This window comes from Rhinopithecus roxellana, chromosome 3 (genome assembly GCF_007565055.1).
Source record: "Rhinopithecus roxellana isolate Shanxi Qingling chromosome 3, ASM756505v1, whole genome shotgun sequence".
In the NCBI taxonomy this organism is placed as follows: Eukaryota; Metazoa; Chordata; class Mammalia; order Primates; family Cercopithecidae; genus Rhinopithecus; species Rhinopithecus roxellana.
In genome coordinates this window covers 106,724,981-106,752,173 of record NC_044551.1, presented here as the reverse complement: position 1 = coordinate 106,752,173, position 27,193 = coordinate 106,724,981, and the positions used below count along the sequence as shown (strand labels likewise).

General features: G+C 40.5%; 1 protein-coding gene across 2 annotated transcripts in view; it reads left to right on the top strand.

Moving 5' to 3' along the window:
- TNFAIP8 (TNF alpha induced protein 8) overlaps positions 1–27,193 on the top strand; it is a 123,050-nt gene that overhangs the window by 9,342 nt on the left and 86,515 nt on the right. The window contains exon 1 of one of the 2 annotated variants that reach the window (XM_030927853.1): positions 7,743–7,764. The exons of the other annotated variant lie outside the window; for it this stretch is intronic. The gene's annotated coding sequence lies outside the window, so the exon portion shown is untranslated. Of the gene's footprint in view, positions 1–7,742; positions 7,765–27,193 lie in introns of those variants that run through there. 2 annotated transcript variants of the gene reach the window in all.

Sequence of the window (27,193 nt, the reverse complement as noted above, 5' to 3'; positions counted from 1 at the left end):
CTGAGACTGGGTAATTTGTAAATAACAGAAATTTATTTTCCACAGTTCTGGAGGCTGGGGGATTCAAGATCAAGGCACCCACAGATTCAGTGTCTGGTGAGGGCAGCTCTGGGCCTCTAAGATGGTGCTTTTTTGCTGTGTCCTCACATGGCAGATGAGATGGGAGGTGGAGGGGCAAAAGGCACTGGGGTAATCCTTTCAACCTCTTTTGTAAGAGCACTAATCCACTCATAATGGTGAGGCCTTTATGACTTAATCACTTCTAACCACCTCTTAATACCACCACCTTGGGGTTTAGATTTCAACATATGAATTTTGAGGGGACATACACCTTCAAAGCCATAGCAGGAGGGACGCAATTCAGATCATTACAATCAGGATGCTTTAGGCTGCAGTTAAGCGAATGCCAATGAACAGTGATTTGATAGTAAAGACATTAAATTATCTTATATGAAGGGCAATCTGGGATTGGGTAGATTCAGGATTGGATCCTTGGCTAAACAGTGTCATCAGGGATCAGTTCTATCTATTCTCATCCTTAGCGTGTTACATTTTTATCTGCAGACTTGCCACTTTGTGGGCAGGAAATAGCTTTCTCAGCAACAGGTATCACAGGTTCCTGCCAACCTCTTTTTAAGACAGGAAGATGTGTGTGTGTGTGTGTGTGTGTGTGTGTGTGTGTGTGTGTGTGTGTGAAGGGTGGACACAGAGGGCAGCAATAAATTGGTTCTCCTGTAGTGTTTATCCCTTTTCGTCCAGGATAAAATCTTTCCTAAAGCCTCCTTAGGCCTCATTGGCCAGAACTGAGTCATAGCCTTAAGGGAAGCTGTAAAAGTGAGTATTGGGCATTGAGGGAGAACCTCTATTGTGGGAGGTTGGCTGTGCCCATAGAAGAAGGGAAGGGGCATGGTTACAGGGTGGACAAGAAGCACCTATACTAACCCTGGGCTCCCATTCCCTAGAGGCCAGTTACAGCCATCAGTATTCCTGATACTAATAATCCCAGGTTTCATTGGAGTTAAAACTAACCACCCATGATGGTAGTTGGGAGGAGAAAACGAAATAATGATATGGAAGTTGTTGAAAATCACACACATACTTAATTACTAGTAGCTGTGACTTTTTCTTATTCTTTTTCATTTTAAAACTGACTGGAAGTATCTTGAAGCAGTGATTTTTTAATGTTAAAGATCATAGGTTTATAAAATAGCACTACTTACTTTGGAGAAAGCATCCTGCATTCCAACCAGAAAGGTATCCATCATATAGAGAGTTCCTTAATTTTCCGGAAATGTTTATCATCCCAGTAATCATGGCAAACACTTATTGAGTACTTAGGGTGGGCCAGCAGGTACTGTGCCGAGTACTTTATACACATTATTTAATTTCATCTTCAGAAGGGATCTGTGAGAAAGATACTATTGTTAATCTTTATTTACAGATAAGGAATTGAGGCTTAAGGAGGTTAAGTAACATGCTGTGAGTGCCTGGCCATGCTGGGATTTACACTCTGGTGGCATAGCTCTCCCCTCCCATACTTGTGCTATAGGGTGTTACCCTTCAATAATAGTGCCACAAACACCCTCCTTTTCTGTGAACTCTCAAAGGCTGTTACCTTTCCAACCAGCCTGGTTCTGCTACAAAGCTTGTCTCCATGTTTCATTCAACAACAAAATAGTAGAAGGATGAACCATGGGGTGTGCAGAGCTGGTCACACCACATCTCATGGAGTGTGAGATGTGTCATCTTATATTTGTGAGAACCCAATGCCCAGCTGTTCATTGCAATTCTGGTAGGTATCTAAGAGGTTATTTTTTTATTTTATTTTATTTATTTGTTATATGTGTTTTTTTTAGAGATGGGGTCTTACTCCGTTGCCCAGGCTAGAGTGCAGTGGCTATTCACAGGTGCAATCCTAGCACACTACAACCTCAAACTCTTGGCCTCAAGCAATTCTCTTGCCTCAGCCTTTTGTGTAGCTGTGAGACTACAAAGGTCCATGCCACCACACCCAACTCGAAGTCATATTGAATTGAGATTGCTCTTGAGGTATTTTGGAGCATATCATTTGTTACACACTTTTTTAAATAATTTGAAGTGTTATAAGGGCAAATTTTAATTAAACAATGTAGATTCAGTTATTTACCTTCAAAGTGAAAAGTTCATTGAAACAGAGTTCATAAGATGCTGGTTCCTGTCTGATTTATTGCTGGGTCCCTGCACTTTCCACTTAGCACTGAGAGACACCTTGCAGCTTTTTCCGTCAGTTGGCTACTGTGCAGATATGCCTAGATTTTCTTAATGCTTTTTTTGTACTTTTATTGTAAAATAAAACATAAATATCAAAAAGCCACACAAAGCAAATGTACATAACTTAGTGAATTATTACAAAGCAAACACTCATATATATCACTAGTATTTAGGTCAAGAAATAGAACTTTGCCAAAGGGACCAAAATCTTACATCCCATCCTGATCACATTTCCCTCTGTTCCTCCAAAGGTAAATGCCATTCTGACTTTTATAGTAATTACTTCCTTGCATCTCTTTATGGTTTTATTACCCAGATGAGCAGCCTGACCCACTGAGTTTAGTCTTACCGGTAAAGAAAAAAAAAAAAAAAGATGTATTTTAAGTCTCTTTTAATCTACAGATCCCTCTACGAGAGTCTCTTTCCTTTAATTTTTTTTTTTTTATTTGTTGCAGGACCTGGGCTGTTTAATCTGTAGAGTTTCCCACAGTGTTGATAACAAGCAAGATGCACACTCATGGTGCAGTTTAACTTACTACTTTGCCCTCTGTTTCCTGTATCTGGATCCAGACTCTTGATCAGATTCAGGTCTGATCCCTTTGGCAAGATTACAGATGATGGTGTATTCTTTCACTGGGAGACACATGGGGTCTGGTTTTTCCACTCTTTTGATGTTAGCAGCTGTTGATCCTCAGTGTCTAAATCTGTTAATTCAGTGGGGCAATTGCAGAATGGGGATATTCTGTCATTTTGATTTTATTTATTAGCTGGAATAATTTTATAAGGATAGATGCCTTTTCAATCTGTTATTTGATTGCCCAGTGGTACGATTCACATAGGAAAGGGATGATAAATGCTTGATTCTTTCCTTTGATTTACTCGGTTTTCAAGAATTGATTTCATGTCATTCTCAGAAGATCACTGATTAGGTTTTTTTTTTTTTTAATTGTTATAAGCTCATGGAATTAAATCTATTTTATAGGTTTTATTCCATTGAAATTTTAGTTTTTACTGAGACTCAAATTGTCCGATCTTTGACGAATGGGAGCCTCTTCAGTTGGCCCCTAAGTCCTCCTGACCTGACCTTAGTATTCTTGTTAGTTTCCTGCTGTTTGATTTGTTAAGGTGGTCCATGCTTGTCTCGTACATTTCTTGCCTATACCTGGAGTCAACCATTTTCCCAGGAAACCCTGGCTTTTTTTTAGTAAGAAATGGTATTTCAAGACTATAATCCAGACACTGGGAATCCTCATTCACTGGAATGGTTAGTATAGGCCTTTCATTGGTCAGAGCTGGGAAACACACACATACACACACACACACACGCAAACATAAATACTCATATAAAGATAAAATACTTTGTGAGTTCATAATGCTATTTCCAATTCAAATTCAAGACTATAGGGTTTCTGTCTAACCTCTTATATATTACATTTTTATTCCTTTCCTTCTGCACTTAAAATCCTGGTTTTTTGGTCACAAGGGAAATAGACTATTATATAATTACCTATTTGATTGCCCCATATTACACACACAGTAGTCTCCAAATAATGACATTAATACTACCATTACCAGCTATGATTAATGAAAACAATAAAAATAATTTCTTTGGCATATGCCATACTAATTCTGCCCCACGTTAAAAAAATGGTTTAGTACTTCTGCATCATCAGATCTTATTATTGTTATATATTAAAATATCTCCCTTTTAATACTCATTTGGTCTTATTTGTACAGGTTGTTGTATACATCATGCTTATCACTTGTCCTCATATCAGTGTCTCTAGACATTTTGATTGAAGCTCTCTCTCTAGTAGATTTAATAGGAAGGGATCATGGGAACAATATTCCCTAATTTCTTGATAAAACTTGGTCTGTGACCTTTATAATTAAGGGTCACTGTTGTCTGATATAAAATCCTTGGCTCGCATTTTCTTTCCTTGAGAATTTTAAATATGTCACTCCATTTTCTTCTGATGTAAACTATTGTTGTGCGAAAGTCTAATGATGATGATCTCAATGTTTTCCCGCTATACGAGCTACTCTTTTAGCACTTTTCAGAGTATCAACTATATATCATTTCATTCAATTGACAGAGTATGAGCATTTCAGTACTGTAACTAGCGAGCTGTTACGTTACCAAATCTGAGTGTATGACTTGGTCAGCTCTGGTGCCAAATAATCTCTTTCTGCTCTTGACCCAGAATAAGCCACTTACTCTCAATAACTGTAGGTTTTTTATCTTTGTAACCTCCGCTGGACCTTGTAAATATACTTGCTTATGAAATAAATGCTGTGGAAGGATGTGGGCTTTTTTCTTGTTCTTATTAGCCTGCTGGGAACTGTCCCATCCCTTTGCCTCTTTTCCTCTGATCCGGTGAGGCTTTGCCTTTGTGCTCCTTGAGATAGGCCCTCCCCCTGAGCAGAAGGTATGTGGGTACAGCACCCATCGGTTCTGGGTTGTCCTGTGTCAGGTTTTCAGACTGTGTTCTTGTGGTATTGCATTTTCAGTACTAGCATGTTGGGAACTCCTGGCTCACAGAGTATCTGACTCCACAGTAAGGCCACTGTGGTCCCCATGCCTGCTTGCCCTTTTCTTTGTCTATACCTTGATCTATTCTTTCCTGGGTTTCACAGCCCAGGCCCCTGGCGTGTGGGACATAGATCTCAGCCTCTCTGTGACCTTCCTTTTCTGGCCACTGCATCAGTGGGTGCTGGGGATTCCACCTGCCCAGACAGGCCCTTTCTTCCTTCCTGCCCTTTCCTTTCTTGACTGATCTTTTTTGGTCTTCATTTCTTGCCCATCAGAACCTTTTGCAGGGCACTACAAAATGAGACCCTTGGCCAAGATATAACTCAGATGCATTTTGCTCAACTTACACACTGTGTTCAGCTTTTAAAATTTCCATCTCACTTAGCGGGGCATTTATGCCAGTTTGGCCAAAGACTCTGCTGCTCCCTGTTGTGTTCCTCCTGGTAGGTCATGCATTTCATTTATCTGCCTGGCTTCTAGAGACAGGTGAGTTGGTGACCTCTGAACTTTGGTATCTCTTGCTTCTCAAAGCATTCACCATATGGTAATGACCTTGGGCTGCCCTGTTTTATTCATGGCCTGCACTAGTTTAGTAAGACATTCTTGCCCTGATTCTCTCACCCTGTTAGGTCCTGGCCTGTGGGCCATTCCGACTTTTCTTTCATCCTCTTGAGTATCCCAATCACATGTAATAATAGGAAAAAACCAATTCGTACGACACTTAGCTTTTAAAAGCATTCACTCTACAAAAGCAATGATGAAAATGATCAAGGAGTGATAGGCTAGGCATAGTGGCCCACACCTGAAGTCCCAGCTACTCCGGAGGCTGAGGTGGGAGGATCCCCTGAGCCCAGGAGTTTGAGACCAGCCTGGCAACATAGCAAGACCCTGTTTCTATTAATTTAAAAAAGGTAATGGAATAGTGGTTCTTCCCTGATGGATGTAAATGCTTAGGTGATATCTTATTGCAGGTATAAAGAAAAAGGGAAACTCTTAGCCTTGGTCACACCAAGGAGATCTTGCTGTAAGAGAGTCAGTGATATGGAAAAGCTGCCTGTGACTTGAGAAATTGCTCTTACTCCCTCCTTTTCTGTTCCTGGTCAGTGCCCTGAAGTGAGGAGCTGTAGAGTTGGGCCCTTCTCTCTGTGGCCGGGCCTGTGGGAGGCAGCTCATGATCCTGACTGCTCTAGTGAATTTCTTCCCAGATCTAGTTTTTCAGGTCACAATTGAAACAGTCCTGGAAATGACTCTTTGCTCCTAAGAATCTTTGAGACAAATAAGTACTTGAGTTAAAAAAAACAAAACAAAACAAAACTGTTTCTATTCTGTTTTATTAGTTCAGCAGAAATCATACTGAAGACTTGTTCTTCTTCTGTTCTTTGCCTTTTGCCTCTGGTTGGCCCATGTATGTGCCAAGTGTGGCAGTAAAGGCTCAGTAGTTTCTGACCACTTACTATGTGCCAGGCACTGTACTAAGATCTTTCTATACATTGCCACATTCTTCAATGACAGTTTGAAATAAGTTCTATCATTATTATCCCCATTTTAAAGATGGGAAAACAGACTGCAAGAGCTTAAGTTTTTACCCAAGGTCAGAGGAAATCTGATATTCAAATCTGGTGGTTTCTAACCATATTGCCGTAGTTCCTCTTGCAGGAACTATGCCACCCAGCCAGCTTGAAGGGGCTTGCTGGAGGGCAGTAACAGAGCTGGGATCCAGGGGTTAAGGGATGGAGATCTTAAATATTGTAGAACAGTTCTTCAACCGAAAAAAAAAAAAAAAAAAAAAAACTTTTGAACAGATTTTTCTCAGAGCTTTTTAAAAATCCCTGATTTAGACCAGGCGCCTGTAATCCCAGCACTTTAGGAGGCCGAGATGGGTGGATCACTTGAGGCCAGGAGTTCGAGACCAGCTTGACCAACATGGCAAAACCCCCTCTCTACTAAAAATACAAAAATTAGCCTGGCATGGTGGTGCATGCCTCTAGTCCCAGCTACTTGAGAGGCTGAGGCAGGAGAATCGCTTGAACCCAGGATGAGGAGGTTGCAGTGAACCAAGATTGCACTGCTGCACTCCAGCCTGGGTGACAGAGCTAGACTTCATTTACAAAAAAAAAAAAAAAAAAAAAAAAATTCTGTAGCATAAAAACATGACTCCAAGTATCACAGCCTGAGTAGCCCCAGGTTTATAAATCCATTGTCAGGGCTGCAGACAACTTGAGAGCAACCTGTCTTGCTAATAGCAAGTCAGCAGTGTTACTAGCATTTGCTTATTAACAATACCTCAATAAGGGACAAGAAGAAGGGAGGTGAAACTTAAATGTGCCAATTTTGAAACTTGCTAGGCATTCTAGTAGTGGGTTTGGTAGAGAAGTTAAAATTATCTAAAAATGAGGTTTTTGAATTTCTTACTATCTGTGCTCTCTCTCCATATGTTGTCAGAATCTTTTTTTTTTTTTTTTTTCTAATTTAAAGCATCATTTATACCCAAAGGAATATCATAGAGACATTTTGCTTACATGGTCTTTTTGAAATAGTTAAGCAAAGGATGCAGCAATTATTTGGTACTAGGTAATAGGAAAAGCTCTGGACAGGTGAGCAGGGGGTGGTCTGTGCAGAGACTGGGTATGTAATATTGCTGAGATGCTCAACCCCTCTGGGCCGTAATTGGTATATCTAAGAAATGTGAGTTGTCAACTATAAATCATCTCTAATCCCTCAGTGTGAAAATTCTGTATTCCGATAATGATCACATGTACTTTTCATTGTCATTTGAAGCATGGGAACCAGGGAGTCCGAAGCTACTGGTGGAGCCAGAAGAGTAGTATCCTGGGTCCCTGTGGGAAGGAGTGCTGACTGCCCCACTGTGGAATGAGGAATTCTGCATAAGTGGCTTTGGGTGGGAAGCCAGGAAGAACTCTGGCCCCAGAGTCTTCCCAGGAGGCTCCAGAACTACAAAATGTTTGCCTTGAGATAATCTTGTGAGTAGGTTTATTTTTAGGCTATATTTGTGTTCCCTCTCATTGCTAAGATAAGTGACTGTTAACTCTACTAACATACAAGGAAACTTTGCTAAATTATGTTTTACACAAGAGAGCCTATCTGTGAAAGTATCCAAGAAGCTGATACAAGTGACCACAAGTGAATTCATTTTGATACCAAAAGGGTTCATTACAGCATTGTTTTTAAGAATAAACGAAACAAAAACTCAAACAACTTAAATATGGGTCAGCTGCTTTTACATACATGAGGGCGCTTCCTTGAGATGAAACACTGCAGCTTTAGCACGAGGTTGTTCTCTGTGCACTGATATGGAAAGATCTCCAAGACGGATTAACTCAAAAAACAAAATACTGACCTCATCATGTGTAAAAAGGCATATTGTAAGTTTATGAGTACATAAGCCTTTTTCTTTTTTTAGAAGAATGAACAATATACTGTTAGTAGTGGAACTATGAGTTGAAAGAGAGGAAAAGAGTTTAACTTTTCATTTTATACTGTCTCTGTGTTTAAATTGTATAATAAAAATATATTTGGCAAAGGAGGGAATTTAGATTTCAGTTGAGGTTTTGAGGCATTCTAGTACTTTCTTAGAAAAATCTGTATAAAAAGTGCATGCTGAGAAAAGGTAGGCGTTGTCTGGAAACTCTTCAGGCTCCCAATGTTGGGTAACTCCCACACTGCACTTCCCCAGCCTTTACTATCCTCTTCTCAAAACACAAATCTCTGTTATTGATTCCTCTAAACCAGAATAGTCAATGACCCCCAGTGTCCATTTTAAAAAGTCCCGGTCGGGCGCGGTGGCTCAAGCCTGTAATCCCAGCACTTTGGGAGGCCGAGACGGGCGGATCACGAGGTCAGGAGATCGAGACCATCCTGGCCTACACGGTGAAACCCCGTCTCTACTAAAAAATACAAAAAACTAGCTGGGCGAGGTGGCGGCGCCTGTAGTCCCAGCTACTCGGGAGGCTGAGGCAGGAGAATGGCGTGAACCCGGGAAGCGGAGCTTGCAGTGAGCTGAGATCCGGCCACTGCACTCCAGCCTGGGGACAGAGCAAGACTCCGTCTCAAAAAAAAAAAAAAAGTCCCAAAGAGCATCATGGCACAGCAGGCAGGAGATGGGCCTGGCCTGTGAGTTTGTTATCTTGCATTTGGGCAATGTTTGTGGTGGCTCTGCCAGGCCCCAGCCACAGTGTTAGTGCGGGAATACAGAGGTGAACTGCGTGCTGTGAAACTGTACGCAACTTCCTCTAGCCTCAGTCTTCCCACTTACAAGACAAGTTGTTAGGATTGAATAGAACAACAAATGCACGGAGCCCAGAGGACAGTATTTGCTCGCTTGCCCCATCCTTCTCTCCATGCCCAAGGCCAGGTGTGATGCCTACTCTTCCTCTGTTTCCTTTGGTTCCCATTTCTAAACCCTGCATTGTTCCAGAACACGTCGCAAGCATCCCTTCCTTTGCCTGATTGTATCGCCGCTTTCCTGCACTGCTCATTGCTTCTCTTTCCTGAACCACATTAGCCTACCCTTTAGGAGCCAGTTCAGATGCTGCCTCCTCCAGGAAGCCTTTTCTGGTTCAGAAGTCAACTCTTCCTCTTAAGGTTTTGTGTAGTTCTTTCTAGTTTCCTTTCTTTATATTGATTCTATCACTTACAGCATTCCACCTTAGTTTGCAGCCTTCTGTGCCTTACTTACTAGGATGGCTTCCCCGGGGGCAGTAACCAAGTCTTTGTTTTGCTTTTTTTTTTTTTCCAGTTTTACTGAGATATAATTGACAAATAAAAATTGTATATATTAAAGGGGTAGAATGTGATGATTTGATGTGTAATGATTACCACAGTCAAGTTAATTAACAAATCCTTCACCACACATAGTTACCACGTGTGTGTGTATGTTTGGTGGGAACACTTAAAATCTGCTCTATTAGTGAATTTCAAGTAAACAATACAGACTTATTAACTATAGTCGCCGTGCTGTATATTAGGTCCCCAGAACTTACTCATCTTATAACTGAAGGTTTGTATCAACATCTCCCCATTCCCCACCCTCCAAACCCAGCCCCTGGCGGCTGCTATTCTGCTGTCTGCTTCTAGGAAGTAACTCAGTTTTGTTATCTCTGGAACTCATCTTTGTGCCCATGTTCTCAGTAAACATGTGTTAATGAATGACTTCATTTTTAGGATTTGCCTAAATATCATTTTTACTTAAGGGGTTATTTTAGTTTCAACTAAAAATGAGAACATTTCCTTGAAATCCACTCTGTTTAGCGGGCTAGACACAGTTTCTTTCCCCCTGCAGGGATTAAACTTGAAAATTGTGGCTTTACTAACCCTGAGGAATTTTTAGGAGGAGACCAGGCAGGCGTCTTATCTCGGTTGGTCTAGACAGTCACCACCTTGTATGTGAGTAATTGGCGCATAAGCTCTTGTCTGATGAGGTGAGATGTTAACCTGATAATTTAAAAAGCAAACATACTACACCCATTACTAAGACAACTCCCAACAAAAGTAAAGGAAATTTATAAAGAAAAAAACAGTAAGGTTATAGAGGTGTGTGTGAAAACATATGTTTCATTTCTCATATTCCTTTCCATCCTCATCTATGGTTATATATAGCTGTGACCATAGAATATACACAATTTAATGTTCTGTTTCCTCTTAACATTATTTTGTACACCGTTTTGCATGTTTTTATGGACACTTGATATGTTTCTAGATGAAACAATTGGAGTTCAGTTGATTGTTGCCTTTCCTGAGAAATAAATGGAGAGTGTGAAACAAAGATGTACCTTGAGGGAATGTAAGCATCATATATTCCTAAAAGGCATGGTCTTATTCTGATGTTGCTAAATTTTACGGGAGCAAAAACATTAACAAATGATTTGATTGATGTTTGCAGCACAATCAATGGGATTAAGTCTTCAGCCACTGAAAAAAGTTTTCTTTAATTAAATACACATCTTTAAGAGATTAGACAGTTTCACTCAAGCAATGGCTCTTTATTTAGAAAAGCTGTTGGGAACAGCTGCAAGGCAGTCTTTCCTTATCGACAGGCTTGTATAAGTAGCCCCAAGTTGTTTGCTAATAAATTTCAGGTCTCTAACACTAATAGGATGAAATAATTTTACATAGAAGGATCAATCTCTAACCTCCTTTTTCAGAAGAAACTAATCTGACTGGTGCCTATAGGCAATGAGGTGTGTTTAACATATGGAAAGAATTAGACTAAATACCAGAATCTCTTTGAGGTTTGTGGATATAGTCTCCAAAGAGAGAGAAGGGCATTTAAAATTAAACTGCACAGAATTATAACAAGCACTAACTACTCATTCTTGGAATGAATCTTGCTTTGGCCCTAGGCTAAGTTGACTGGATTTGTGTTCCTTTTGTTGGCTTAAAGCCACATTCGCTCCTTTTTACAATAAGAACCAACTGCTTCCTAGCACAGTTTTGTAGCTTTCTTTTATGGAGGTTCTTAATTGTTTTGCTATTTCTTTCATCATGCAGAGTCATTAATACAAATGTTGATTTAAAGTAAACTTACCTTCTGGGCCAGCTTACCTGTTAGGAATTAGCGTATTTTATATCATGATCACACCTTACTATACTTATTGTATACAATCAAATCTCCTATAATTTCACAAAGGGATGCTTATCAGACTTGTGTTCCCAGTAGTGTGTATCTTTGTGTGGTATCTATGGTTTTATTTATGAAAGAACTGCCGAAAGATTGGTCCAGGTTTGTTTCTGTTTTTATTTATGACTTAGAGAGGCTTTCGGTCTTACTAGTCACCCAGACCAGTGTCACTGGATCCCAAGAAGACCTAAGAGGACTGTTAAGTTTGTAAGCGAAGGACTCTGCCAGGCTGTAGCTTAGCCATGACTTCAAGAGAAGACCTGTGTTGGGCTGGAAACCTCTTTTAAATATTGGAGAATTCAGAATAAATCTTCTCAAATAAAAACTTATGAAATGCTATCAGTTTCTGGGACTGGGACAGGATGCCTGGCACAAGGGAATTCTAGAAGGTGCAAGCTGCTTAGACACGGCTGACACCAAATCCTTGATGTGGCTGCTGTTTATAGAGCAGCAGACCTGCTCTATAACAGCAGACCTGTGTTGGGCTGGAAACCTCTTTTAAATATTGGAGACTTCAGAATAAATCTTCTCAAATAAAAACTTATGAAATGCTATCAGTTTCTGGGACTGGGACCGGATGCCTGGCACAAGGGAATTCTAGAAGGTGCAAGCTGCTTAGACATGGCTGACACCAAATCCTTGATGTGGCTGCTGTTTCTTATTGCCACCCTCTTCCTCCCCTTCCCATCACTAACTTTTGCCTTGCTCCAATGCCCATAAAGTTAAATGTCCTTAAAGTTAAAAATAAATTACAAAATCATTCAAAACCAATATGAAGTCAGCCCAAGACACAGCTTCACCAACGATTTCATTAAATTTTAAAATGCTCTTATTCAATCAACTAATGATTACTAAATGTCTTACTAAAGCATGCAGAGTTGAAAATATTAAAGTCTCTGCCCTCTAGGACCTATTAATCTAGTTGTAAGAAAAATGTTAGGACAGAAATAATTGGAATGCAATACAGAATACATAAGTGAAGTGTATTAGTTGTCTGTTGCTGCATAACAGATTACTAAAACTTAGTAGCTAAAAACAACAATAAACATTTATCGTTACACATATTTTCTGTGGGTCAGGAATTTGAGAGCTACTTAGCTGGGTGGTTCTGGCTTGAGGTCTCCCATAGGACTGTAGTCAGTGAGCTGGCCAGGTCAACAGATACCTGAACATTTTCTGCGGCTGGAGAATCCAGTTCCAAGCTGGAACTTGATACACTTATACAGTTGGCAAGTTGGTAGTCGCTCTAGGCAGGAAATCTCAGTCCCTCAATACAAAAACCTCTTCATAGGTTTATTGGAATGTCCTCATGACATGGTGGATGACTCTCCTTAGAGTGAGTGATCCAAGGGAACATAAGGTGGAAGCCTCGGATGTCTCCTGTGATCAAGCCTTGGAAGACACACTTCTGGTGTGTGACTTATTGGTTACACAGGTCATATGGGAGGGCATTACACAAAGGAATGAATATGGAATCATTGGGGGCATCTTGGAGACTGGCTGTATAAAGAGGCGGAGATCTGCGTAATAATGGAAAGAAGTGTTGGGATGCCTCAAAGGAAGGAGGCAGAATGTAAAATTGATGGATTTTCAGTAGCTGAGGCTGAGGGAAAGGGTGTTGGTTGGGATAGGGCATCAGGAGCAAAGCAGGGTGGACAGCAGCAGGTGTCTGTGTGTTCAAGGGACATTAATGGAGCAGTGTGGCTGGAGTAAAACCCAGTCAGGTAGGAAGGGGTCAGGGCCTGTAGGGTCTTGCATGCCGAGCTAAGGAGTTTGGACTTTCTTTGTTTATTAGTGATTGGTATTTGAAGGTTTTTGAGCAGGCAAGTGACATAATCATTGGCATATTTTAGCTTTAGTTTGTGTGTGACCTTTAGGGTTTTGGTGCCCTTGTCATTTGTTCCTGGTATTATCCAAGTAGTCAGCGCTCTAATTTCTAAAAGTGTGTAACACTTTTGCCCATGTCCCTTGATCACATACTACCTTGTACTGTTTTAACTTTTCATGTATTTATCTTGTTATCACAAGTGGATTGCAAGGGCTATAGGGCCATATCTTTATCTGTTTCTATTTCCCCTGCTGTGTCTAGCACACTGGATGCCCAATAACTACTTGCTAGCTACTTGGATAATAGCAGCCAATTACTACATGTGTGTACAGCCACTGTTTCCAGCCTGTCGTGCATAATTTACAGTTAAGCATTTTTCAAAAGAGGGAGCAGTTGCAGTGGATTTGATTTATGTAAGTGGAAAAAAGTGTTCAGAATCATTTCTGTGTGCTTGGCATTTGCCATAACATTTTTAGGAAATTTGGAATAATAATTTTCTTTTTAAAAACTCATGGATTATTTTTAGCTTCAAAGAGTGTTCTTGTTTTGCTTAAGTTAAACTAATGGGGTAGTACCAGCCATAGTGTGCAGGAAGGGCTGCTTTCATCCTTGAATAGTGAAAGGTAGCCTCTTCCATGCATACATTTATGGGATAAAATTCCTTTTTAGGATTTGGGGCGGAGTTTTTTCCCTCTTATGCCCCTTAGTTTGAATGGAATTGTAATTCATTGTCCTTGTGTTTCCATTGAGCGTGTAAGTATTTCACTCAAGAGATAATTTCAAGAAAGTTGGAGATTTTTTGTGTCAAAATAGCAAAGACATTTTTGCTTTTGTCTCTTGAAAATCTCCCTCAAACTAAAAGAGTGAAAACCAGGAATGCAGACTATATCCTTATAAACCTTGGAGACATCTGTAACCCTGACCCATACAGGACCTAAAGATAGAAAGCAGATGAAGTGATGGCAAATGCATTTGCAGAGAGAAGTGGAATCAAGAATAAAATGCCTGCAGGGCTCACAGGGAGAGGACCGGAAGTGGTTGATTTGCTCACAGAATGCCAGGAAGGCTCAGAAATGAGAGTTCCCAGGTTCCGCAGAGGCACAGGTGAAGCAGAGGCTTTAGGATGGGAGTAGGGGTGGGGAAGTCTGCAGGAGGTAAAGGGGAGCCCCAGAAGGACTTGAGAAAGGAAGTTCCTTATTGCAGCTCTGGCCCAATGAGAAAAGCCCATCTAGAATAGAACTGAAGGAGGAGGGCTCCAGGGGGAGTGTTTCTGGGGGGTGTGGGAATGAAACTGATTACAAAAGAAGAAAAAAGGAAGAATGTTAAGTCCTGGGTTTGAATTCTGTCTCTGTCACCAATGAACTGTGAATATGAGGAAATTAGTTAATGTCTTTGGACTTTTCATTTCCTCATTCATTAAACAAAATGTTGGATCATATGGTATTTTGTTATTCTGTTGGGTAAAAGACAGTACAAAACCCAGCAAGTCTACTTCTAGGTGTCTCCCCAGAAAAATGAAAACATGTCTATACAAATACTTATAAGCAGGTGTTAATACAAGATTATACGTAAGAACCAAAAACTGGAAACAGCTCAAATATCCACCAGTTAGTGAATGAATAATCAATGTGGATATATACACAATGAAATACTATTTAGCAATAGAAAAGAACAAAGTACTGTGCCTACTACAGCATGGATGAGCATTGTGCCAGGTAAAATAAACCAGATGCAAAAGGCTACATATTGTGTGGTTCTGTTCATGTGAAATGCCTAGAAAAGGGGAATCTATAAACAGCAAGTAGACTAGTGCTGCCTGAGGCTGAAGTCAGAATGGGAATTAACTAAAAATGGGTGCCGTGGGATGGTGAAATGTTCTTTTTTTTTTTTTTTTTTTAATAGTATTTATCTTTATCTGTGTGACTTATTTCACTTAGCATTATTCCAGGTTCATCTGTGTTGTCACCAATGGCAGGAGTCCTTTTTAATTTTGTTTTTAAATTTTACTGTAATTGACAACTAAAAATTGTATATATATGTGTGTACAAGATGATTTTTGATATATGTGTATGTTGTGGAATGGCTAAATCAAGCCATTTAACACATGCATTGCCTCACATCCCTTTTTTTTCATATGTGGTACAAACACTTAAAAATCTACTCTTTCAGCAGTTTTCAAATATACAATAGATTGTTATTAACTGTTGCTACCATGATGTACGTAGATCCTTTTGAACTTGTTCCTCCTGTCTAATTGAAATTTTATGTCTTTTGACTAACATCTCCCCATCTCCCCACCTTCAACCTCCGGTAACCACCATTGTACTCATTTCTGAGTCCAACTTTTTTACTACACATATGAGTGAGATCATGTGGTGTTTGTCTTTCTGCACCTGGCTTATTTCACTTAATATAATGTTCTCCAGGTTCATCCGTGTTGTCACAAATGACAGGATTTCTTCTTTTTTACGGCTGAACAGTATTCCATTGTGTATGTATACTATATTGTCCCTATTCATTCTGTATGAGGAAATGTTCTGAAAATTGGATTCTGGTAATGGTTACGCAACTTTATACACTAAAAAATCATTGAATTGTACACTTACAATGATAAATTATTTCTCAATAAGGCTATGGGGAAAAACGGTAGCAAAACAAGAGTCAAGGGGTAGAGAGGTACAAATGAAACAAGATTGGCAAAATACTGGTTATTCTTGAAGGTGGGTTACAGATGAGAGTTTATTGTACTCTTTCTACTTTCATGAATGCTTGAAAATTTGAATAATAAAAAATTTTTAAAAGGGCAGTCACATGCCTGTTATTGTGTGGATGTCAGATAACACTTGCAATGCTTTACAATGGTGGATGTTCTAGGAACTCTTGGAACATAATTTTACCTCCATTGGAACCAAATCTGTAGTATATCAATTCATTTTTAATGTGTTAGCTCTTCCCAATACCTTAGCAGGAACTTGAGAAAATCATGGTAATCACATCCTCAGAAAGAAAGTTAAATTTTCTTCAGCGTATTCTCTTTAAGTGTCGTACATTTGAGAAAGGATAAAATTACAATGAGCTTTACTGCTTTACAGGAGAATCTTCAGTCTTAAAATATAGACCATCTAAAACAAATGTTATTTGTAATAGCACTGAGTAAAGGAATTTTTTTTACATGTCCTTGAAACTTAGAAGTAATATTGCATTCCTGACTCAGTCTGTTGTCAAAGTGTATATAAGAGTGATAGTTACCATTTTTTCTGGCTTACTATGTACTTGTCTAAGGATCTGTTTTCCAATCTCATAATTAACATTCGTAAAAAGGTAGTTTTTTGTTCCCATTTTACAGTGAGGAAAGTTGAGGCACAGAGAAACTGAATAACTTGCCTGAGATCCAGCAGCTTGTCAGTGTTAGTGCTGGCACTGCTTGACTCTACAGGCTATGCTGTTACCCCTTTACGGTGCATTGGAACATACTTTTCATTAAAAGCCTTTTTCCCACAAACTTCAGTTTAATGGAATCTATGTGAGGTAGGTGAGAAAGAGGAGGTGATGTTTTCCTAGGGGGAGGAATTGCAGGTGCAGATGGGAGTTAAAGGCAGTGACCATCTCCGAGTCACAGTTTTAGGGTGTCTCATGCTAAAAACATTACAAGTGGGCCCCAAGCTTTAATTTGAAGGTAGTGGAAGCAGTTGTTTGTAATTCAGAATTCAGATCTTTATTCATTGGCAAGAGTATCATAAGTCTCTTAACCAGTCTCCTAGCTTCCAGTCCATTCCTGGACTTGCCACCCAGTTGCATTACTTCTTATGTAAAAACCCTCAATGAATGGCCTTACATTCCTACAGATTAAAATCTGAACTTAGTAGTTTGATGTTCAGAGCTCTTCGTGTCTTCCTTCGTGCTGTTTTTCTATCCTCCCTTCTACTATTCCCCATTGGGCACTCTATACTTATGCCATGTAGAATATTCCACAATTCTTACCCCTCTGTCAATTGGCTTGTTCCCAGTGACTATAATTCCCTTGTCCCCCTTCTTTACTGGCCAGATCCTATACAGTCTTCAAAGCCCCAATTAAAAAAAAAAAATCATCTCCTATGGGAAGCCCTCTCTAGTCCTCTCTCAGCAGCACCAGCTGCTTCTTTCCCTGGGTTTTCATGACACTTTCTGCACACCTTGATTATATGTGGTGTTGCCGTTATTTATATGTCATAGCTTCTTCAGGCTGGAGACCTTGGAGTCCCACCTATATCTCATCACTCAGATCTGAGTCTAGCACGTGGTAGGCCCTCAGGGAATATGGGTGGAATTAACTTTTTTGTAGAACTGTGATTTATGATTTTTGAAATGAACAATCTTAAAGAGAGAAAATAAAAATACATTTACCAAGTCATCTTTCTGTGAAAAAAACAACCAGGAATCAACCTGAAAGTATTAAGGCACATATTTGTAATGGACCAGAAGCGTAGTCCTATTTCTTAGGATGAAATGTATTCCAAGTGCCAACCCAGATACTAAGGATGTTCCCGCTGTACCTTCCCTACTCCAAGATCTCATTTAACATTTTTGTATTGGGGAAGATATAGGAGAAATGAAAGTCTAGGAACTGAAGAGGTATGAAACAGATGTTCCTATAAATGTTCTAGTTTATCTTCAGGAATGAAGGTACTACTTTGATTACATAATTTCCAAGGTCCTGTCATGCTCTGAAATAGTTTTAGTTGTTTCAGTCTCCATCTTTTAGCAAATAAGGGAGGTGTTGGTTATTCACTCACCAGATATTTTGAATCATAGGACCATTATTTAGTTGTCCTAGTTGGGGTCAGGGTAACTGTCCAGTGCATTGAACTTGACCTTCAAACCACCTGTTGAATTCACATCATTTGGTTTTAAGGTATAGCTTCCCTGTAATTGCTCACTGGTACTTTATGAGATGGAAGATCTGTGCTCTCAAGGGTGACAACCTCAAAAAACTTCATTCCAAGAGAGATAATCCAGAAATATGGACATCCTTTTATTAGAGAAAATGATTTCTAGAGAACACTAAATAGTTTTTTCTCCTCTATTTTTAGTATATTTCCTGCTAGAATCCCATTTTCTCCTCTGCTTCTAGTATGTTTCCAGTTAGTCACTGGGTAAATGTAAAAGTAAAAATTCACCTGTCTTTGGGAAGGTTGCTTTGAAAATGATTTATTTTTCTCTTGAGAATTGGCTCTGCTGAATTGTCAAATTATTCACTTTTATCATGTTGAACAACATCGTCTTCTGCCACTCCTTTACCCCATAGTCTTTCAGTGGACATTTTATGGGCTCATCTGGAGGGTGTTGCTCACTTGACCATCATCTTTTCATTAGGTTAGCTGGATCAGTGTGTTAATTTCCATTCATAATTGACACTTAAAGCTTACGATCTAAGATCGTTCACCTGACAAAACAAGCAAAACCCCCAGACAGCAAACTCTCTTACCATATGGTGAGATGAAAAGGAGAATGCTTTTTATATTCCTGGACTTTCTCCCTGCCCTAATTTTGCGTCAGTGTTGAAGGAGAGATGCTTCCTAATTGGGATTTCCCACTCCTGAGTGGAGACATTATTGTGAATTGTTATGCAGTCAGCCATTAGAAGTACAATTTCTGCCTTCATTCATTTGATTTTATCATGTGTTAGAACTTTGCTTGGAAGGACCTTTCATGTCTGCCACACTCTTCAGCTCCTCCTCCCTCTTAGAAAGACTCCCTTCATGTGCCCTAGTGCCCTGAAAAAACCACACACTAGGAAATGAGGAAACCAGAGCCTGGTTTCCCCACAGATTCCTTTAGGGAAGCAGCTATGCAGCCAGTGTAAACATTCCAATTCAGTTAGAGATAACTTCTTGGTTTTCCATTACCCATGCCAGTGAGATCATGAAGAATATGCTTACTTTAATGAGTATTGTGTTTTGTTTAAAGTGTATGTCATCTGGTAGAAAATGCTCAGAGTTTGGAAGCCAGAGGCTTGGGTCCCAGTTAATGTTTTGCCACTGACAACACGTTAGGCAGAAGGTGCTTCACTTCCTTCCTCCTCCCTCTGCTCTCTCATTCCTAGTACAGTATGAGCAGTGCTGTATGCTCTGTAATGGGCTCAGTTAGAGGGACCTGTGCCTCTTGTGGGTCAGTAAAGCTACACACCTTGACTTGTATCTCAGAGCTCTCAAAGGTTGGGGACAGGGCTTTCGCTTCCCTCATCATGTGGGTGGAAGTGGGTGTAGTAGATCCAAAAAGATGTGTAATGGCATATTAACCAGAAAGTCTGAATGCTTGCTTCAGGCAAGTAGAACATAACATAAAAACAAGTTGAATTCAAGTAGAAGTTCCATGCAGCAACCACGAGCAGCAACACAAACAATAGGGAAACAGAGAGAGCCTCTTCCAAGCAGTGCCACACAGATTCATGAGACAGTTCCCCTTCCCAGTTTTTTAGTTACATTGTTTAAGTGAACCCAATAGTAAGAAGTAAATATAAGACAGCCACACTTAGTTTCTAGAACCTTGTGCAATAGTTCCCCACTATTGTAAAGGGTAAAATATTTCACCTAAGTAAACGTACCAGGTAAGTGAGTTCTAAATGTTAGTATTTGAATGGAGGTTTTCTCAGCCTTTTCTCCCTCTGTCTTCTAAGTATAAATGGAGTGACTGCCCTCCTGAGTTTCCTTTCTTATGGCTTGAGCGATCTTTCTATAATACAGATCGGATCCTGTCATCCCCCAGCTTGAAATTCTTTTTGATTTTCTTAACTTTTTCCTTTTTTTCAAATTTAAATTTAGTTTTTTTTTTTTTTTTTGGTAGAGATAGGGTCTTGCTCTGTTGCCCAGGCTGGAGTGTAGTAGCATGATCATAGCTCACTGCAGCCCCAGATACCTGGCCTCAAGCAGTCCTCCTGCCTCAACCTCCTGTGTAGCTGGGATTACAGGTGGTTTGGCTAACCCAGCTTGACATTCTTAAAAGTGCTCCTCCTGCTTTCAGGATCAAGTTCAAACTGTTTCACCAAACATATTAAAGGCCTCTTTATCTGGTTCCTGTCCAACTTTGCAGCCTCATTTCCTCCTGCTTTTCCAAAGGCACTCATTCTGTGCTTTTGCCATTCTGAACTGTTTCTTACCTCTAAACTAAATACACAATTCTCTACAATGGTCCCTCAATGACCCACAGGGAAACCTGATCCCCTTCCCTGCTACCATGCACACACCATAGGCAAAGTCCTTAAAGCTTGCACCTTAGAATTATTATCTGAATATGATGTGTAGTCCTCACAGTTACTCTCCTGTGGGAATGTTGTGCAAAGACCATGATTGCATGAGCTCACTTGTATGAGATGAAAGTAACTATTCCTGTTTTCTTTTCAGGGGATAATTTCCTGTCAATGAAACTGATACTATCCTTTTAGAAATTATTTTCAGTTATCTTCTATATCAACTTTGTAGCACAGGTTTCCCTTTTGGATGCATCAGGAAGCAAATCAGCATATCTCTGTTTAATACAAATTAATTGAAGGGATAAATTCTAACTCTGTGTTTGAAGCTGCATTGTACCAGAACAGAAAAGTCCCAAAGGAATGGTGAGGTGAAAATTATCTTTGAAAAATGACATATAATTAAAATCATTTATGAATGAGTCAGTGTAATCTGCGTTCTGCTTGACATAAAGAGAAAATACCACATTCCTGGGAGGGAGGAGGGAGGGGAACATCAATCTGTAAACTCCAAACTGGAACAACAGAGGAAGAGCTATTGGAAGTGTAGATTACAGTGCTGTGAACTCCCAGTTATAAGATCACTCTATAAGCAGAATCAAAATAAGCTGATTTACAAAGGAAAATAAAAGGTTTCAGAAAATATGGGGTATCTTATAAAACCTCTTTAGGGCTTCCTCCCCTCAAAAATGAACCGATTTTTCAAATGACTATTTTCTTAATTGAATATGTTGGGGAAGATACATGTTTTCTAATTCTCAAGGAGCAGATGAAATTTCCAAATATCTGTTTCAGTTTCTAACAACTATTAAAATATATAGGGTTTAATCTGAGAATATGTAGATGCATTTTATTTGAGTGGTGTATCAATTCTAATTTTAAAGGTCATTTGGGCCTGGGTGCGGTGGTGTACACCTGTAGTCCCAGCTGCTAGGAAGGCTGAGGCAGGAGGATCACATGAGCCCAGGAGTTCAAGGCTGTAGTGCATTTGATCACACCTTTGAATAGCCACTGCACTGCAGCCTGGGCAACACAGTGAGATCCCATCTGTAAAGAGTCTTTTTTTGAAGTCATTTGAAACAAAATTTATCAAACTCCATTGCCTCAAATCTGCTTTTCACACATTATAAAGGTTATCTAAATTTCTAGACCTCGCTTTATAAACGACACATTACACATACCCAAATCATGATAGCTCAGGTATACTGTTGGAATGTTTGTGGAAATTACTTTGCTGCGGTATGGGTAGGCCAGAGGAACCTGCATTTTAATAAGGGTTCCTTGTTCATTCTTTGATGGAGGGCCACAGGGTGAGAAATACTGCCCTAAAGTCTTCATCCTCTGAGGGCTCTTGAGGGTTCCCACTTACCTGTGCTGTGGACCTGACGCCGGATCCTTCTGGCCACCTCCAGTGTTGGGTGTGGTTGGCCTTGGCAGGACTGTGTGCACCACACCCCGCCCCCGCCAACCCTGCTGCCCACCACCTCCCAGATAAGGAGACTATATTAGTTTCACATCTCCCAGAAAACAGGACTTCCTATGAATTCCTCTGATTACCAACCCCCTCTACCTCTAGGGTGGAAAACAAGCTATACCTTTTGGCAAAACTTGCCTGAATGATCAGAAAACAGAAAAGAAGCAAAAGGTGCTTAGGATCTCCTAGTGAATGTCTTCCTTCTTTGATCCTTACATTTCCTTCTTTGATCCTTGCTTTGCTTTTTTCTTTCGAGATGGGATGTCTCTGTTTCCCAGGCTGGAGTGCAGTGGCTGTTCATAGGCGCAATCCCACTACTGATCAGCACGAGAGTTTTGATCTGCTCTGTTTTTGACCTGGGCCAGTTCTACCCTCCTTAGGCAACCTGGTGGTCCCCTGCTCCTGGGAGGTCACCATATTGATGCTGAACTTAGTGTGGACACCTGATTGGTATAGTGCACTACAGCCCAGAACTCCTGGGCTCAAGCGATCCTCCTGTCTTGGCCTCCCAAGTAGCTGGGACTATGGGCACATGCCACTGTGTCTGGCCTTGCTTTTCATTTTTTATGAAATATATTTTTTAATGAATAAAAATTTTTCCTAGGAGTGATTTTCCCAAAAGGTATACCCTGTCTCAGTGATTATCCAAGCCACTGCCTTTTAGGAGCCTAGAATGGTGTATACTTGGTTTGTTGGTTGATTGGTTGGTTGGTTTCAGAAGTAATATGTATTCAAGGAAACACCTCATACTTAAATAAAGGCTATAGGGTAAAGTAAAATAAAACAAATAAGACATCTTTCTCTTTTTCTGCTTTACAGTTAAAAGTAGCTTCCCAGAAATTTCCTATGCATATTAAGGCATGCACATTTTATACATATATATACAAATAGAATCAAACTACTGTTTTTTGTGGACTCTTAAGATGCCATTGATTGGTATACTCCAATTTCAAAGATGTTAAAATATGAAGTAATGTACATTTTATAGTTGATGACATACAGAAAATTACTCTTTGGGACTCACCTTTTTTCCACATTAAATACTTTGAACATCAGTTCATATTAGGAAGGAGAGAAATCTACTTCATTCTTTTTCCTTCATAGTATTCCATATTCTAATATGTATTCTGTATTCCAAGTCCACAAATATACTATGGTTTATTTAAGAATTCCCTTATTGTTGAACATTCTTATTCTTTACTGGTTTTTATATTATAAATAATACTGCAATAAGCAACCACGTTTATATGTCATTACATACAAGCAGTTATATTTATAAGTTTCTGGAGGTGTAATTGCTGAGTCAGAAGGTGTACACACAGTACTTTTCTTGTACAACTTAAAAAAATCTTTTGCTAGCGTCTGTGTTTTTCAGCGTTAGAAAGAAACCGAACGCAGGAGGGGGTATAGCTCAGGGTTAGAGCACTGGACTGCAGACCAAGAAAGAAACCGAACGCACAAATGAGCAGCTTCTGCCAGGGTTCCTTTGAGAGAAAAATTTCTGGAAAGAGATAGATGCGCACAGTTAAGCATCTGTATGTATCCATTCATTACCATCGCGTTTCAGTTCTAAGGTGCACATTTTTCATTTTTTAACAATTCTCAGTTGGAGATATGTTGTATAATGGATGTGCTACAGTCTTTTCCCCCAAAAAATCTGCTGTTAAATTGTGCATCTTACAATCAACTGTATTTTAGAATCATGGAAATGCAAGTGTATTTTAGTAAGACTGTGTGTGTGTGTGTGTGTATCCTTCAAGATTTATTTGGAAATTATTCTAATTTAGTGGTGAAAATATAGTTTTAATTGCTTTGCCATTGGAGCAATCTTGGAAACAAGCCAGAGTTTTGCAGACACGCCATGTTTATCGGTAGCTAGTACTGTCCTTTGGAGTCTGCACATGTGATTTAAATGCCAGCCTTCATTTACTAAAGAGCCTCATATCAAGGAAAAATCAAATCACAAACAGCACCTTGAAAAATACTAATGTCATGTTACTTAGAATTAGAGAAGTTAGAAGTTTATTCTAACCCCTGTAATTTGCAGGTGAGCAAACTTCTTATGGTGCAACATGTGGCATTTTGTACCTCTTGCCCAACTGATAATTGATATTAAAATAATATTAGATACATATTACAGGAAGGCACACTAGTTGTGAATTGATAGCTTTCTTGCAAATGACAGCGTTCCCTCTTTCCTGCAGCTGTTCCAGCAATCTGCCACCTGTGAACTCTCCTAGGGCAATCTGTATCGTTTCCCAAGGGCTTGGTGTTGGCAAGTTTTGTCCCTCACATCTGTTTCTCTCTTTCTGTTTAATTAGATTTGAAATCTGTATTTTTCTCTCCTCGATGTTGCCCACCTTGTTTTTTTTTTTTTTTGTTTCCCAGCTGTGTGTGCAGTACGTCATGCAGGCTATGCCTTCCGGCCTCTTGGCACTGAAAGGTTTCCATTGCATCAGGAATGGCCTTGGGAGGAGGTCTTAAATAGTTGGCACTTCATAAATGGTCTTGACTGTATAAGCTTTTTTGGTCTTTCTTACGACCGTTCTGGGCTGGGCACGGTGGCTCACGCCTGTAATCCCAGCACTTTGGGAAACCGAGGCGGGTAGATCATGAGGTGAGGAGTTCAAGACCAGCCTTTGAAGATAGTAAAACCCCATCTCTACTAAAACTACAAAAATTAGCCAGGTGCAGTGGCAGGTGCCTGTAATCCCAGCTACTCGGGAGGCTGAGGCAGGAGAATCTTTTGAACCCAGGTGGCAGAGGTTGCAGTAAGCCAAGATTGTGCCACTGCACTCCAGCCTGGGTTACAGAGTGAGACTCCATCAAAAAAAAAAAAAAAAAAAAAAAGAGAGACTGTTCTGATATTGCACTGGAAGAGCATCTGAGCCAGCATGCTCCTTGTTGCTCCATTTGACTCATGCTCTCTCCAGTTATCTATCATAGCCTGGTAAAAAGGCAAAAGCAGTTGTGCATGTGTGTGATAAAATTGCTAAACTGTTTCTTGTTAACTGTCAACTGGCACTGAAGGAGACAGTTATTTACATTTTCAGTTGCTTTTTGTGAAATACGAAGATCAAAGGCCTTTTCTGCAGTTTCCTCTTCGACTCAAACCACAACTTCCTTCCTCTGTATTAAAAGCCTCTGCAACATGCATTAGTATTCTACTTTCTCACCTTCAGTGACAAATAATAATTCTATTGTACCAAGTTGAAATGTGGTCAGTTGAGGGCTTTTCTGTGGGTGCCTCTGCGTCTCTGAATGGACACCTTTGGAAGACACTTACCATGCTTTCAGCAGCATTTTTTGTGTTTATTTGTTAAAGGAAAAAAAGACTGTAGAAGTGTTCCTGACTAGATTTCAATCCTTTTTTGATTTTTAGACCCTTTTGAAAATCTGATGAAAGCTTGAGGGTGGTGACGCTTGTCACAGGGGCAGCTGCCACAGGGGCAGCTGTGGCTCACTCCAGCACATTCTCCAAAAGTGATTCCCTTTCAACAGTTGTTTAAATAAGATGGCAAGAAGATGGCTCTCAAGACTATAATGAAAAGATAACAGTAGAGGAAATGGCAGAAGAGCAGGGTGGGTAGTTCTGCACATGATTTAAGCATCCATGTTCGGACTATGGGAGGAGCAGGGGAGGCAACCTGGGAGCATTCAGAGTGACTCCCCACTCACAAAAGGCACATCACCCCAGTCTCAGGACATTCTGATAACCCCAAAGCCCATCTAGGGGCTGCTAGGGGGTCTGTGGGCCTCAGGTTGGAAAATTCTGCTCTCGTCTTATTGGCAGTTAACGTGTGGGCTCAAGAAGTCTGGGGCGGACCATTACTTGAATTTCAGCTCTAATGCTTCCCAAGTGTGAGGCCTTGGCTAGTCAAATCATTTGCTTCTTTAGGCCGCTGTTTGCCCACTGAAAATGGGAAGAAATAAAACCAGACACATAGGACTGTGGAGGGCCAATTGGGATGACCTGAATAAAATGTCTGGCACATTGTCACATAGTAGGTTCTCAAAAAGTGGCGTTCTTTTCCCTTCTTCTGTCCATCTTTGATTTCTTTTATGGGGAGAGGTTTTCTTCCCTAAGGAGATAGATTTTAGAGCTGTGGAAATCAGCTGCATTGAGGCTAATTGTGTCTGTCAGAACTCAGATGCATTTGCAGATGTAGAGGTTAGGAAACAGATGCCACTCTCCCACTCCCCCACTCCCTCCACAAGATGTGGTACTAAGGCTGGTGGACGCTGGGCTGAGGCTAGAAACATGGTAAGGTCGTCCTGGGAGAGCCCTGAGTGGAGGGAACTCTGCTAATTCTCAGAAATGGAGCTTCTCCTAGGACAGTTACCCCAACAGGGAGACTTTGCTGGAGAAGGTCAGAGGCTGTACGCCAAGGCAGCGCCCACTGGAGGACTACAGGGCACCTCTCACAGTAGGGACAAGGAAAAAGGTCTCAGAAAACTTGGAGAGGAGAGAGAGCAAAACCTGGTCTGGACCAAAGCCTAGTCCTGAAGGCTTATTAAAATGCTCTGAGGCCAGGTGTGGTGGCTAACACCTGTAATCCCAGCACTTTGGGAGGCTGAGCCGGGAGGATCACTTGAGGTCAGGAGTTTGACACCATCCTGGCTAATATGGTGAAATACTGTCTCTAATAAAAATTAGCCGGGTGTGGTGGCACGCATCTGTAATCCCAGTTACTTGAGACGCTGAGACAGGAGAATTGCTTGAACTGGGAAGGTGGAGGTTACAGTGAGTGGAGATCGCGCCACTGCACTCCAGCTTGGGCGACAGAGCGAGACTCCATCTATAAATAAATAAATAGCCTGGGCATGGTGGCTCATGCCTGTAATCCCAGCACTTTGGGAGACCGAGGAGGGCGGATCACGAGGTCAGGAGATCGAGACCATCCTGGCTAACACGGTGAAACCCCGTCTCTACTGAAAATACAAAAAATTAGCCGGGTGTGGTGGCGGCGCCTGTAGTCCCAGCCACTCTGGAGGCTGATGCAGGAGAATGGCGTGAACCCGGGAGGCGGAGCTTGCAGTGAGCCGAGATAGTGCCACTGCACTCCAGTCTGGGAGACAGAGCGAGACTCTGTCTTAAAAAAAATAAATAAGTAAGTAAGTAAATAAATAAATAAATAAATAAATGCTCTGAAAGCAGGGGCTGGCCCTTCCCTCCCCTGTCTGGTCCCCTTCTCCTTCCCCATACTCTTAAAACCTACTTAAGAGTTTTCAAACAAAAGCATTAT